The following is a 17,193-nucleotide window of genomic DNA, read 5'->3' as shown; positions in this document are numbered from 1 at the left end:
TAGGAATTTGCATTAAATGACAAGGAACACATTCCTAGATTTTCTCAATCATTGGAGCTCCATAATCTATGAAATTATTTTAGAATCTCTTCTTGATTTATTATTTAATATTGATCCTCATGTAGTAGGGAGTAAGTCTCTAAATTATCTCCTCCTCCAAATCTTCATAATCTGTCCAATATTCTCACAATATTCCACAAAAATAATTAATATTAGGCACAAATATGCAATTATCCATAAACCTTGCTAATGAACATATTAAAGTTAAAATACATTATCTAGTACAAAAATAGAGATTTAATGTGCTCAAGGATGGTCATATGGGCCTTAATTTATGTATAATTTAGAGGCCCATCATACCCCACTGTTGAAAGTGTTGCTCATCGTCTGAGAAACTTAGTAACCTCATTGTGCCTAATCCATGGTCCTGGTGGCCTCTCTCTTGTGAATTCCTCAATTCTTTCTCTTGAGAATCTTGGTTGTAAGTTCTGTAAGGACAATAAAAAAAATGTAGTTGTTCTTTTCATGATTTTTTAACCGTCTCTTAAGAAAAAAAACATAACTTTCCTCCTTGCAAGTGAACTCTCTTGCCTTGTAAATCCATTTCATCCATATCATCTCCCTTGAAACCTTCATTCCATTTTCACTCATTTTCCAAAATTGTTTGTGCATAGAAAAATCACAATGTTTCTTGAGATCGTTAACCTGCCTTCTTCCCCTTGTTCAATATGGGTTCTTGAATATCTTTCAGTTTGGCAAGGTCCTCCACATCCTTTTCCAAACTCTTGCTACCTTTTTCCACCATTTATACACCTCTGAAACCTTCAAAATGCCTTTAGATCAGAACTAGTACATCCTATAGTAATTCCTATAATAACTACAGGAAACCTTGTAGGAGCCTGTTTAAATATGTTTTGAGTAGAAATGGTAGTTTTAGTCTATGGTAGGTCCTCAAATTGACTTCCATGCCTTTTTTCCCTTTCTATAAAATCTTTTAGGCCTTGGAAGAAAGCTAGAAAGAGATTAGAGACCTCATGGAAAGTCTCTTTTCAGCAATACAGTTTGAGTTCTATTTTGATGGTGAATTCCTTCTAGCCTTGTGCTTCCTTATTCTTCTATTTTATGGCCTAGATCATTACCTAATGGCCTTGGAGTTATCTATTTTGATTAGGTCTCTCTTAGGCACTACCTATTTGGGTTTTAGCACAATTTATTCTTTTCTTCCTTCTTGTAGCAACATTCTTCCTTCCTGTAGCGGGCATTCCTTCTCTTTTAGGGTCTTCTAATTGTATGGGAATGATGAGAAATGATGTAGAGGGTTTGGAGGATGATGCTGGGGCTCCGATGGAGTACTGTAGGTTTGTCAAAATTGAGAGGATATGCTCTGTGTGTTTTTTTCAAGAAATTTTCAAGGTGAGACAGAGTGTAGGGTTTGTTATGGAAAAATATTATTTTTTTTCTTATGAAATGGGATGGATGAATAATGGATAGATAGTGGATATGAAGTGGATGGAGGGATTGGAGTGTTGTGGTGACTTTGCCTTTGCACAAATATCCTATTTTAACTATTGTCCCCATTCCTCGAAATCATCACCCTTCCTAGTTTGGTTTTTCCACACTGCATGAATGAAGGAGTTAGGTGTATTAACTAGTTGAATGTTGTCGATACTTCTGACCCATCCTTAGCTTACAAAATGTCATATCTCATGCATTGAAAACAAATTTATAACTATAATATGCACAAGAGAAGAGTTCAAGAATATTGCATAATTGTAACTACCTGAGGGCTATTGGAGAGAAATGCATGCTACTGTTGAGTTGATTATCGATCCATGGTCGTCTGGAGGTGATAATTTATTTTGGTTTCTTCTACACAGGTTTTCATAGCTTGGTGATTTTAAACCTCTATCTTCCAGTTATCGTGAGCAATCTATCTCAGTAAAATCTGGCCTTCTTAGAGTGATGAGTTGGGTCATGAGTGATGCTCTCCTTCCCCACACTTTTTACAACTGTCATACTCCTTACTTGCACTTCATTTCACCTTCCCTACCTTCCTATAGTCTCCATCTAGTTTCCTGAAGAAAACATGGACATCCTATAGTAAACTAGGATATCTTGTAGTAACTTCAGGAAACCCTATAGAAGCCCATTTAAACCCATATTTCCCAAATGGTATACAGGATTGACCTAGAATTTTATGAGCATGTTGCCATCATCTCTGTGCGCCTCACCATAAAACATTATTTTTGTTTACTGTAGTAACTACAAGATATTCTTCTAGAATTTTAGGACAGTAGGGAAAGTGAGTGGTAAAAGATTGGGAATGATGAGTGGATGGTGGAAATATATGAGGTTGATGGATTGGCATGGCCTTGGTCTTGTTGGAGAATTTGAGAAAAGGAGGAGATGTTGGAAATAATACTGAGAGGGGGGGTGAATCAGTATTATCTAATTCTTTTAATAAATCTTCCTTATCTGTTCTTTGAATTAGTTTTGCATGTCAGTACCATAAAATAATGAGCATGAACAAAGAAAACAGATAGTCACACCAAAGAACACAAGATGTAAGGTGGAAACCCAATGTGGGTGAAAACCACCTGCTGCAATATGTCTTTATCTTCTTTCAAATTAGAAACTCCTTTTACAATGGTTTTGTACTGGTGCAGTCCTTTACCAGTACGCAGGCTGCAACCTGCAGAGAGCTACAACTCTCTCTCTCTCTCGTTTTCCAGTCTCTCCTGGAAGGGAGCTACAACCCCCTACTTCTTTTCATAAAGCATCAAATGATCATCAAGTACATAAAAGTTATAGTCCACTACAGTTATCAGATCAGCAATAACAGAACTAACCCAGAACACCTTATCAACAGAAAAATTCAGTCAACAGAACATTTTAAGACAGATACGCAGTTTTCCCTTCTGTGGCCTGCGTCGCTACGCAGTTCACCTTCTGCTTTCCTGCGTATACCCGCAGGGATCCTTCTGCTGAACTGTGTGCCCACGCACTGTTCCTTGAACCGAGCTGCGTACTATTACTGCAGGTACGCACCCAGAGACATTATCGTGCCGCGTACTGTTACTGCAGGGACGCACCCAAAAATACTATCGCGCCGCGTACTTTTACTATGCAGACGCACCTGAACCTTAGTCGCTCTGTGTACCGATGCAGCTCTCCTTCTTCTGCTCTGCGTACCGATGCAGCTCTCCTTCTTCTGCTCTGCGTACCGACGCAGCTCTCCTTCTTCTGCTCTGCATACCGATGCAGCTCTCCTTCTTCTGCTCTGCGTACCGACGCAGGTCTCCTGTTTCTGCTCTGCGTACCGATGCAGATCTCCTGTTTCTGCACTGCGTACCCACGCAATTCTTCTGTTAAACACCTGCGGCCTTCTGATTAGGGCCAAGTAGGCAGTCCACCAGAGTGGCACAGTTGCTCAGATCTGATCATGCGCTCGAGAGATTACCCTTCACAGATTCGCCTTCAACTTCCTTTTCATATAGATCAAGCTTTTAAGACCATAACCCAATATTTCAGATCTAAAGATATTCAATTGCAAAAGATACTTAGCCAAGTGATCTCCTTTGCTTTATATAGGCAAGCTCCTCCTAAAATCATGGAACAATACCACGAGCCGACACCATAAAAACCCAATACCGTCGGCTAAATACCAAGAGTAAAACATAAGAAACCCCATGTGTGCTTTTCTCTGCCTTGAAATGTGTGCACTGGGGGGACGCACCTCCTGAACGGCTGGCCTGCGTGTCTGGACGCGGTCCCTGCATGGTGTACCTGCGGGTACGCACCTTCTGAACTGATTTCCTGCGTACTTCTTAATTTTCAACAAATTGAGAGCCTTGCCACGGGAGTTGCCATCAAGTACAACATCTGTAACATATAGCCATACCAGAAACATAATGCCAACAATCTCCCCCTTTGGACTTGATGGCAACCTCACAAACTTCAGCTTCATTCTCCCCCTTTGACATCAAGGGCAAAGGGGTATGCTCCCCCTAAGATCATGCACCCCCTGAAAATGAACCAGATCTGCAACAAAGAACCATAATCCACCATGAAAGAGATAGAGACATATTGCAGCTATTTCCAAGATCTCCTTCTGACCATCCTCCATAATGCCAACAATGCATTATATGCTCCCCCTGAACCTGTACCATCAATTAGAAAAGGTTCAACAATAAGATGATGCATCAACAACCCCCAGCTTTTGCCTGAGGTATTCAAAAGTGTCCCTGGGCAATGGTTTGGTGAGAATATCAGCAACTTGTTCCTTAGAAGGAACATACTCCAACTTGACCTTCTGTTCAAGTACTTGTTCCCGGAGAAAATGGTACTTGATTGGTATGTGCTTGGTTTTCGAATGCATAACAGGATTCTTTGAGATGCTGATTGCACTTGTGTTATCACATAAGATGGGAATTGGTGGTGTACAAGTGATTTGAAAATCCTGCAAAGTCTGCATCATCCAAAGAAGTTGGGTGCAACAAGATGCAGCAGCAACATATTCCGCTTCAGCTGTAGACAAGGCAATTGAACTCTGTTTCTTGCTGAACCAAGATACCAGTCTGGAACCCATAAAGAACGCACCACCACTTGTGCTTTTCCTGTCATCCACGCTTCTGGCCCAATCTGCATCTGTATAAGCATGAAGTGTAAGATCTGTATCTCTAGGATACCATAAGCCATAATTTTGAGTCCCTTGAAGATATTTGAAAATTCTCTTTACTGCCTGAAGATGAGTCTCCTTCGGATTTGCCTGAAATCTTCCAACTATTCCAACTGCATGCATGATGTCCGGTCGGGTACCTGTCAAATAAAGTAAACTTCCAATCATAGATCTGTAGGTTGGTTGATGTACTGCTGCAGATTCATCATTTGCACTGAGGCTACATCCTGTGACCATGGGTGTACATACTGGTTTTGCATCTTCCATACCATATTTCTTCAAAATCTGTTTGAGATACTTGGTTTGAGATAAAAAGATTCCTCCTTCTTTTTGTTGGATTTGCAAACCAAGGAAATATGTCAGTTCTCCTACCAAAGACATTTCAAATTCTTTCTGCATGACCGAGGCAAAGCTTTGACTCATAGCTTCTTCATTGCTCCCAAAAATAATGTCATCTACATACACAACAAGTATTAGCAATTTGTCATTTTCAACTTTTATATAAAGATTGCTATCTGTTGATCCTTTTGAAAAACCTTGTTGATGAAGATATTTGTCCAAACAGTAGTACCAAGCCCTTGGAGCTTGTTTGAGACCATAGAGAGCCTTTTTCAATCTGCATACAAGATTTGGATCATTTCCAAGAATGAACCCATCTGGCTGTTCAATGTATACTTCTTCTTCCAGGTATCTATTCAGAAAGGCTGATTTCACGTCCATTTGAAATACTTTGAAGTTTTGAAAACTTGAGAGAGCAAGGAACATTCTGATGGCCTCAAGTCTTGCAACAGGAGCAAAGGTTTCTTCAATGTCTATTCCTTCTTGCTGCGCATACCCTTTACAAACAAGTTTGGCTTTGTTTCTAATTACTTCTCCATTTTCATTCAATTTGTTTTTGAAGACCCATTTTGTTCCGATAACATTCTTATCCTTTGGTCTAGGAACTAGCTCCCAAGTGTTGTTCTTTTCGATTTTCTCAAGTTCTTCATCCATTTCTTTCACCCAACATTCATCTTTGCATGCCTCTTTCACACTTTGTGGTTCAGTAGAGGAGAGTAATGCCAAATAGCTTGAAGCTTCTGCAACTGTTCTTCTTGTTTGTACACCTGCTTCTTTCTGCCCCATAATCTGAGATTCTGGATGATTCTTTTGAACATATCTGGATGGAGTCTTTTCTTCTATTCTTGTCTGCTCCTCTGGTTCTTCTTGAGGTTCTTCTTGAGGTTCTTCTTCTTCATCATTCTGTCTTTGAGGGTAGCCTTCATCTTCTTCGATGTCTTCATGATGTACTTGCCTAGGAATGTATCCCTTCTCATCAACCACTACATCAATGCTATCAACAATTCTGCCAAGTCTTTTATTGTAGCATTTGTATGCTTTGCTATGTGGAGAGTAACCAAGAAGAATGCCTTCATCTGCTCTAGGTTCAAGTTTTCCAAGCTGCTCATCAGTATTCTTGATATAGAATTTGCTCCCAAAGATTTTGAAGTGCTTTACCGAAGGAGTCTTACCACTCCAGAGCTCATGAGGAGTTTGAGTGTTGTTCACCCGGACATTTGTTTTGTTGAGAATAACAACCGCAACATGTGCAGCTTCACCCCAGAAAGTTGCGGGAGTTCCTGATTCATCAAGCATAGCACGAGCCATTTGTTGGACTGTTCTGTTCATTCTTTCCACAACTCCATTTTGCTGAGGAGTTCTAGCTGTAGAGAATTCTCTTCTTATCCCATGTTCTTCACAGAAATCAAAAAATTCATTTGAGGTAAACTCCCCACCTCTGTCGGATCTGAGGCACTTAATTTTGTGACCTGATTCATTTTCAACCAAGGCTTTGAAGGATTTGAATTTTTCGAATGCTTCATCATTGTGCTTCATAAGTCCTAGCCAGACAAACCTGGAGAAATCGTCAATGAATAATATCAAGTATTCTTCTCCTCTAGGTGTTCTTTTCCTGAATGGACCGCATGTATCTGTATGAACTAGCTCAAGAGGCATGCTAGCTGATCCTTCCTTCTCTGGAAAGTTAGTTCTGGTTTGTTTTCCAAACTGACATGATTTGCATATGGTGTTGTCAGGAATTTTGATATCTGGAAGATCACGAACTGCCTGATATTTGCATGCTTTCCTTATTTGTGAAAAGCTTAGATGCCCCAACCTCCGATGCCATAACCATTGCTCATCATCCTTGCTCAGATAGCATTGTTGTTGTCCTTCTTCAAATATGTACAGATTATTTGGAGTTCTTTTGCCTTTGATCACTGTTTTACCTGTATCAAGATCACGAACAAGACATCCATTTGATCTGAATATAACCTTGGTTCTTTGATCACACATCTGGCTGACACTTAGAAGATTATGCTTCAATCCATCAACATACAAAACATTTCCAGCCTTGACCTTTTCTTTTAACTGAGCAATGCCCTTTCCTTTTATAGTTGCAGGAGTATCATTTCCAAAAGAGACTTTCTTTCCCTTTTCTAGAGCAGAATAAGACTCAAGTTTTTCTTTATCACCTGTCATATGCTTCGAACATCCACTGTCAATGTACCATAGATTTTCCTGTCCTTCTGCATAAAATGCTATCCCACATCTTTCTGTTTGTGGTTCCTTTATTCTCCATGTTTTGGTGCTTGAGGCTTGTTCTTTTTTCTGCTGAAATCTGCTCCTGCATTCAAAGTCTTCATGACCAAAGTTATTGCAAATAGAACATTCAACTTCATTTTCAAGAACCGAAAAGTTGTTATAGGTCCCTTTTGTAATCCCGGTCATACTTCTTTGTTTTTGAGCTTCCCTAGTCATGATTGTTTTATATGCAACACATTGAGCTGCTTTGTGACCAAAGTTATGGCAAGAAAAGCATTGTCCATTGAAGAAACTTCTGCAGTTATCAAATCTACCGGCCAAATGATTGTAATTTCTATTGTCATACATTCTTGAACCAAATTGAGAAGATTTTACCTGTGGCTGGTTGTAGCTTTTGTTTACCCTTAAGATGGATTGCCCCTGATAGTTTCTGTTTGTAATTCGTCCTTGCTTTACCTGATGATCTTCATTTTGCTTTTGCTCATTTCTTCTTGCTGCATCAAGATAACTTTTTGAGGTGGATGCTTGAGAAGTTTCTCCATTATAGCCCAGACCTGTCTTGTTTAATGGAGACCACTGCACATTGATAATCTCATCCAAAGTTTCAGATCCTTTGACAAACTTGAGATTAATAGCTTTTGTTTTCTCAATCTCTTTTCTAAGACCAACAATTTCACCTTCTAATTTTTCAAGATGTTTTTCCTTTTCATCAATTTGAAATTGTAGAGTATCAATGATCATGTTCTTTTCTTCTATACATCTCTTGAGTCTAGTAATTTCATCATAAAGGTTATCCACATCTATAGCATCCATATAATCATCATCTTCAAATGCCATTAACAACTTATATCCATTACCTTGTTCATCTTCATCACTGTTTGATAGACCATCACTATCTTCATGAGTGTAGTAGCTTTTCTTATTTGCATTCTGTTTCTTGTTCCATCTAGCAGGTTCCTTTCCTTTATCCTTATAAGGACATTGTGCAGCATAATGACCTACTCTTCCACAAGCAAAGCATTTAAAAGGTAACTTACCTCTGAACCTTCCAGAACCCCTTTGAAGATTTCTGACAAAATTTGATTATTCTTCCTCTTCCTCTGGGACGTGGCTTGCTTCATAATAATCTCCTTTGCCTGATGCCTTGAAAGTAGCTTCTCTTCTGTCTGAAGGACCTCCCTTTCTCATTTCATAAGCAGTTAGAATTCCATGTAGCTGAGACATAGTAAGAATTCGTAGATTTTCCTTTTCTTCTATTGCAGATACTTTAGATTCAAACTTGGGGGACAATGATCTTAGAACCTTTTCAACCACAATAGCCTCTTTTATTTCTTCACCCAAATTTTTCATACAATTAACAACCTCATCTACCCGAAGAAAATAGTTAGCCACACTTTCATCATTATACATTTTGAGAGTCTCATACTGAATTCTGAGAGTTTGAAGTTTAGCACGCTTTACCTGTTCATCTCCTTCATAGCTTGTGACAATTTTGTCCCATATTTCTTTTGCGGATTTATAGTGCATTACCTTCATGAATTCTGATTGAGATATACATCCTAATAGAGTACTGACTGCTTTCGCATTTGTTTCATACTTCGTTTTCTCGGCTGCATCTGTAGGAGTAGTTGAAGGAAAAGCATAGCCTGTCTCTACTATGTCCCAAACTTCTGTACCAAGAGATTGAAGATAGGCAGTAACTCTAACCTTCCAATAATTGAAGTTTGTCCCATCAAAAACTGGTGCCCTGATTGATGCTTCTCTGACGTAGTTGCTCATGATGAACGATCTACCTTCAAGCGATCAAGCTTCTCTGAAGGACCTGCTCTGATACCAATTGTTGGAAATAATACTGAGAGGGGGGGGTGAATCAGTATTATCTAATTCTTTTAATAAATCTTCCTTATTTGTTCTTTGAATTAGTTTTGCATGTCAGTACCATAAAATAATGAGCATGAACAAAGAAAACAGATAGTCACACCAAAGAACACAAGATGTAAGGTGGAAACCCAATGTGGGTGAAAACCACCTGCTGCAATATGTCTCTATCTTCTTTCAAATTAGAAACTCCTTTTACAATGGTTTTGTACTGGTGCAGTCCTTTACCAGTACGCAGGTTGCAACCTGCAGAGAGCTACAACTCTCTCTCTCTCTCGTTTTCCAGTCTCTCCTGGAAGGGAGCTACAACCCCCTACTTCTTTTCATAAAGCATCAAATGATCATCAAGTACATAAAAGTTACAGTCCACTACAGTTATCAGATCAGCAATAATAGAACTAACCCAGAACACCTTATCAACAGAAAAATTCAGTCAACAGAACATTTTAAGACAGATACGCAGTTTTCCCTTCTATGGCCTGCGTCGCTACGCAGTTCACCTTCTGCTTTCCTGCGTATACCCACAGGGATCCTTCTGCTGAACTGCGTGCCCACGCACTGTTCCTTGAACTGAGCTACGTACTATTACTGCAGGTACGCACCCAGAGACATTATCCCGCCGCGTACTATTACTGCAGGGACGCACCCAAAAATACTATCGCGCCGCGTACTTTTACTATGCGGACGCACCTTAACCTTAGTCGCTCTACGTACCAACGCAACTCTCCTTCTTCTGCTCTGCGTACCGACGCAGCTCTCCTTCTTCTGCTCTGCGTACCGACGCAGCTCTCCTTCTTCTGCTCTGCGTACCGATGCAGCTCTCCTTCTTCTGCTCTGCGTACCGATGCAGGTCTCCTGTTTCTGCTCTGCGTACCGACGCAGATCTCCTGTTTCTGCACTACGTACCCACGTAGTTCTTCTGTTAAACACCTGCGGCCTTCTGATTAGGGCCAAGTAGGCAGTCCACCAGAGTGGCACAGTTGCTCAGATCTGATCATGCGCTCGAGAGATTACCCTTCACAGGTTCGCCTTCAACTTCCTTTTCATATAGATCAAGCTTTTAAGACCATAACCCAATATTCAGATCTAAAGATATTCAATTGCAAAAGATACTTAGCCAAGTGATCTCCTTTGCTTTATATAGGCAAGCTCCTCCTAAAATCATGGAACAATACCACGAGCCGACACCATAAAAATCCAATACCGTCGGCTAAATACCAAGAGTAAAACATAAGAAACCCCACGTGTGCTTTTCTCTGCCTTGAAATGCGTGCACTGGGGGGACGCACCTCCTGAACGGCTAGCCTGCGTGTCTGGACGCGGTCCCTGCATGGTGTACCTGCGGGTACGCACCTTCTGAACTGATTTCCTGCGTACTTCTTAATTTTCAACAAATTGAGAGCCTTGCCACGGGAGTTTCCATCAAGTACAACATCTGTAACATATAGCCATACCAGAAACATAATGCCAACAGGAGAAAGTCAAAATTTGACTTCTTTTCACTGGGATTGTGATTACCTTTTATTTTGGTGGCTAAATGGTTTTTTTTGCTTGCACAGGTTGGAGAGAACATGCATTCATGAGAGAGAGAGATACATGGAGCAAATATTTTTTTTCCTTTTTTTTTTCTTCTAGGCCTACTAGCCATCTCAATGAGGTTTTCAACTAGTAGGTCTCCTCAGGTGCCTCAAAAGAAGTTTCCACCCAGGACCTTTTTTTTCTCGTTTTTTCTCTTTTTTTCCAACCCGTTGACCATCTCATGGAGGTTTTCAATCAATGATTCAATCTCAAGAGCCTCAAAGGAGGTTTTCACCTAAGCTTTTATTTTTTCTCTTATTTCTTGTTTTTTATTTCTTTTCCTATTCTACTCTAGAAAAAACAAAATCATTTTCAAGTGTAGGAATACTTCCAATGAAGCCAAGTGCACATCGAGATGAAAAATAAATTGATGCTTAGGCTTGAAATATATGCTTTGATAGGTACCTAAATATGAGAGACCAACTTCTTTGATTGAAATGACATCAGGAATTGTTGAAGAAGAGTCAATTGTTGCAACTTGACACTTTGTTGGAACCATATTTCAATATAGTTGTGATGCTCTTGGTCCACTTACTGATTTGGATCATCTTGGATGTCTTATTCTTCCATGAAATTCATATCTTCTTCTTTTTGTTGATTATTCTCTTGAACACATTGAGAATGTAATGGTAAACATCAGGGCAATAATCCAATCTTTGATTTTGATGTTTTCTCTTCATTAAGTGAAACACATGATTCTTTGGTCTTCTCATTCGAATCTTTTTTTTTTTTCATGTTGTCCTTCAATGATAGCAATAGAATCTATTTCTCGTGATCCTATTCTTGAGCTAAGATTAATACCATTTAGATCAAGAGGAGATGTTTGGAAGTGTTGTACCTCAGCATTGTAAGTGGGTTGAGCTACTTCATTGTGTGGGTTCCAGAATGGTGGTACAGCTAGTTGAGTGGTAGTGGATATTTGAGATGGGTGTGGTTGGGGTTGTGGTTGTGGTGTAGTTGGATGGTAGGGATAACATGGATTTGATTATGTAGGATATTGATGAAAATATTGTGGATGCCTCCCATAAGTTCCTTGCCAACCTTGTTGCCAAGCTTGGTTTTGGGGTTGAGATGGCCAAGGTTACCAAGGAAAGGGTCTGCTAAAATTACTTTGAGATGGATGTGCATTAGCTTGAAATTTTGAATTAGCATCTTGAATCATATAAGGTTGAAAAGGATGACATGGTCCTCTTGGAGGTACATAACATTGATGCATTGGCAATTGACATTCTCCATTGTCGTCTTGGTAAACTTCCTTAAACCTTGGTAATGAGGGGGAATATTTAACATCATGTGATTCTGCATGGACAACACAAGTATGAACATCATATTTTTACTCATTTGATATTCTTAAAATTTCTACTTGTTCACTTAGATTTCTAAGTATTTCTGTTTTAAAGTTATCAAGGAAATTTCCAAGATTAGCTTGACTTACCGATCTTGATGTTGATTGAATTACTCTTGCCCTTTCTCTTCATGTTTCTTTTCATGTTTCACAAATTTCTTGAAATTATGGTATACATCACCTCTACTCATGAGATGAAGGAGATCAATCCACCCATCCCTAATTGTTCTAAGTAAGAGGGATTTTATTGTGTCGGATCCTAAATTATGTAGTTTTTCCCTCGTAACATTATACATGAACCTCTCTATTAGACACTCTAGACTCTCGTTTTCTTTTTTATTCATTCTAAATATTTCTTATTTAACATCATGATATTTGTATTTTTCTAGAAATATCTTTTGCATCTCACTCCATGATCTTATTGAATTAGTCCCCAAACTCATGAACCATTTAAGAGCTCTATCCTTCAATGTTGTAAGAAAAAATCTAAAATTTTGAGTGTTTAGTAAGTAACCATAAGATCTACAAAGGATGTCAAATTCAAAGAGAAAGGTTCATGGATCCTCTAACCTTAGACCATGAAATTTTGGAAGAAAGGATGGAGGGATGTTCTTCATGTGCACGCTATTATCAGTATCTGGAATGGGAAATCCGAGAGGATCTTCCTCATTGTCATCATATCCATCCATTTATTATACATTATTTTCCATATCTTCTTCTTCTATGTACAAAAGTGCATGGTGATGTGGCTCTTACTACACCATGTGATCAAATGGGGGGGTGGGTTGGCGTTGGAGATTTTTTGTTTTTGTTTTTATGATTGAATAAAAACACTAATGCAATGAAATTTTTTTTTTTTGAAATGAAATATGCATAATGTAAATATTTTTTTCTTTTGCAAAAGGTAAAAAGAAATGAATCAACTAGAGAAAAAAATGATGCATACTTTGAAATCTCCCTAGCAACAATGCCAAGATGTGATGAGCCTCAGTATTGCAACAAGAATGTTGCAACTCCCAAGGCCACGAACTTTAATTATCAACCTGAGGTTCGTACAAACTTAAGAGGTATCGGCACTATATGTGCATCATACAATGTGTGATGCCTTTGCTATCATGATGTAATGGAGTGCATGTAATGAAATCCAATCCTAAACTAATTGCATAAAATGAAATGCTCGAAATAGAAACCTTAACCTATTGCAAGAAAGAAAATACAAGGAAAGAAACCTATTCTAATTGCATAAAGTAAATATAATGAACTAAATGTCAACCATTAAATTTCAAAGTGTTTACATCCATTAATAGAGTTCATTGGATGTGCCAATCATCATTGTATTATCCATTTCATAAATCTGCCCATTAGCCCAAATCATTGAAATGTTTTACATGGGTAAAGAGGCAATTCCTAAGTGGTCTTTAGTGTTCCCAAATAATTAATTTAGATCCTATGGGTCTTGATTCTTCCCTAAGGGACAATAACCAAGCTTCTTGAGTGAATTATGGCAAGTATATACATGTAGGAATGCTGCTAGATGAGATCTTGTAGTTACTACAGGAAACTACAGATTTACTACAGGAAACTATAATTCACCGAATGACCAAGAAAATCAAATCAAATTCAGATGGTAATTTTTTATTTTATTTACTAGGATATCTTAGGTCTCCATTCAAATTTGAATCACACAAAAGTACCTATGTTAACACATGTTAAAAACTAGAAGAAAATCAATAGTGTAAAATCTAGAAATTCAAGAACTAGTGAACTAGTAAATCTATCAAATGCCTAACCTGATCAAGTGAAAATGAAAAGAGGTAATTTTTGTTATTAATTAGAATTTTTTTGTGATCTAATGCAAGTGGAATAAACTTGGTTTAACCTTTTTATAATTCTCTAAAAAAATAGCATAAATTTAATGCTATTTGCCACAAACGACTTCCAGAAATCTAAATTTGGGAATAAGAAAACTAATCCAAGTAACTCAATGATTACTATGACCTTCCAAATTTGTTCAAAGGATTAACTTATGATTTTTATGCTGAAAAAAAACTTAATTCAACCATTTAACCCAATCCTACAACAGGAAATCATCAATACTAGATGCAGAAATAGAAGAAAACAAGAACAAGAGATGCATGTGAATATGAAGTGAAAGGAAGAAAAGAAAATGATACAAAAGGGCTCTTAGCATCCTGGGATGGCCAAGGCTAAGGAAAATTAGAGTTCTATGAAGGAGAAAAAGATTTAGAAGCTGAACATGACACCAATCTTCAATTTTTCCATCAACACAATTACATCCCTCGAAGAAATGAAAGTGGAGCTGCAAAAATACGAGTTCTCTCCACAAGAAGACAAATAAAACTCCACCTCTAGAGGAAAATTTGACTTGGTACTTATAAAAAAATAGTAGAAAGCATTCCCCAAGAAAGGATAAAGCTTTCCCCACCAAAATCCCTTAATTAGTGGATTTGGTTCCCAATACTAGTATTCTGCAATAAATGACAGGGAACAAGTTCCTAGATTTTATCAATGATTGGAGCTCCAGAATTTGTGAAATTATTTCTGGATATACTGTTAATTTATTATTTAATATTCATCCTCCTGTAGTAGGGATTAAGTCCCTAAATTAGCATTTATATTGTTTGTCTGAGCATTTTTTATTGTTGTTTTCCCTCCAATCTGTTGGATAATATTAGGCACAAATATGCAATTATCCATAAACCTTCCTAATGAACATATTAAAGTTAAAAATACATTATCTAATGAAAAAGGAGAGGTTTGATGAGCCTCATCATTAGTTAATTATATGGGCCTTAATTCACCTCCTAGTTTAGTCAAACCAACTATTCTCACAACTTATTGCATACTTTTCATTATATTTTGTTTATGAGATGAGTTAGAGTTGGATATTTTGCTTTATAGTCTAATGTGCATTTAATGAAGGATTAAAGGATAAAAGAAAGGAATTTTGGCAAAGACCTTGGTAAAAACTCGAATGGGACAAGGGAGAGGAGTTATAGGAGGTAAATCCTCCTCATTTACTACCCCTCCATTCGAATATTCCTCCATCAGCTCGAAGTGCAAACAACCACATCATGAGGACTAGAAGGCAGTTGAGCAAGTGAAATCAAAGGACCAATTTATCTTGAGTTTCGGAGCTGAGCCTCCCTAGTTTTAAGGAATTCGTTGGTGACTTTAGATGTATAAGTAGAGATGCCTAGGACCTCAATAGGTTTCAAATTTTTTATTGTAAAAACTCTACTTTATTTTAGAGATGCAAGACTTGTGCCAGTTGTTGATGTAATCCATTGTTTTGATAATAAGAATGAGTTTTGTTTCAATCCAGAAATCAGTTAACTAAGAGGTCTGAAGCTCTTGGGTTAGGTACCAACCCTAGCAATTGAGGCTCCTATTTACTGTACATTTATGCTAGCGTCGATTCATGGTTTAATCATTCATTTTCCTAAGTCGTTGCATTTCCATTAAAGTAGTGTAGTGTAGATTGGTTGTGTTTTAGTTTGCTTCTATTTGTGCCTTCTTTAAATTAGCAGGTTAGCAAGGAGAAAATGATCACCATAAGGTTGTCAGCAGGTGTCTCGCCCTCACCTCCTCCCTCTGAGACAATGAATTGAGGAAGAGACCCTTCAGCAACCCCAAAAACACAGATTTGTAGTTCTTGCATGAGCTTTGGATTTTGTTGTCTTGATTCAGTACTTGGTTCATTTCATTGTTATATTTTTCCACCACTCTCTTTCTATCATGAGAACTAACTTGTATTCTCATTTCCTTCAACACTTTCTTCATGCATAATATATGCGGAAGCTAATAAATCATGTCTTAATCAAATTATACTATAGATTTACTTACTGTCTAATCCACAACAAACCTGACCAATCACTGTTAATTGCGTGTCGCATAGCCAACATATTCATTTCAACGTTTGACTTCATGCACTCCAAATCTCCACCATTGATATGTCTTGCTTAATCCAATGGCTATCGCGTCACCCACTCACTAACTAGCTTGGCCAATCTCCACTATTGATCAATCCCGCATGATCCAACGACTATCGTGCAATATCGCGTGAATTCTTGCATGACTGATATCTGACTGACAGCACGTGAGAAAAGTATTTTTCTCATGCTACGTGTCACTCACTTAGGCTAATCGCGTGAAATTCAGGAATTCCGTTTATAGCTTTTTGGGCGCGCGAGATACTTCTTACCACCTATATTCATTTCAACATTTGACTTTAGTCGCTCCAAATCTCCACCGTCAATCTGTCTCACTTGATCCAATGGCCATTGCATCACCTGCTCACCAACTAGCCTAGCCTATCTCCACCGTTGATCAATCCCGCATGACCCAACAGCTATCGTGCAGCCTCGCATGAATTCTTGCATGACTGATATCCGATCGAGAGCATGCAAGAAAAGTGATTTTCCTATGCTACGTGTCACTTAGTTAGGCTAATTGCATGAAATTTAGGAATTCCTCTTACAACTATAAGGGCGTGCAAGATACTTCTTACCTCCTATGAAGATTTCTCCATCATTCCACATGTTTTCCCCCTTTCTGTTGACACATGACTTAAAGTGATCCATCCATCTATTAACATAATCTCTTGTGATAAGATCTCTACCACTCGTCTTCCGTTAATATTGTTCGTTTATTCGACTGATCCAACGGTCCCTATGCACTACTTCTTCATTATGTCCTCCTTTCACTGATTTCGATCTTCGATTGCTTTTCCACTTAAATCCTTCCTGAACTTTGTTCTGTGTATCATTTAAACGCTACCACTCATGAGATTTGATTTGGTTATTCAATCAAACTCCAACAGTGTCTAATCATCGCAAACACCAAAGAAAGTGAAAACAAATTTAGTTTAGTTTCTTTGCTTACACATTAGTTGGTTTGATGCTATTTACTTCTGTAACTTAGATAACAGCATTAGGTTAGTGTTGATTCAGAAATTTTGCTTAGCATAGTTGTTTAAATGGCTGATTAGGATATGGTGTGATTTAGCATTGCATGTTGTTTTCTTCATTACTGTAGTAGAGTAGCTCTCCTAGAATAGATTTTCTCTTCTTCCATCAAAGAATTAAGCTTCTTCTAACTCTATAGGAGT

The sequence above is a fragment of the Pinus tabuliformis genome, chromosome 6, assembly GCF_031772625.1.
Source record: "Pinus tabuliformis cultivar Carrire ecotype Pingquan chromosome 6, CPIR1, whole genome shotgun sequence".
Taxonomy (NCBI): domain Eukaryota; kingdom Viridiplantae; phylum Streptophyta; class Pinopsida; order Pinales; family Pinaceae; genus Pinus; species Pinus tabuliformis.
This window is presented reverse-complemented; position numbering follows the sequence as displayed.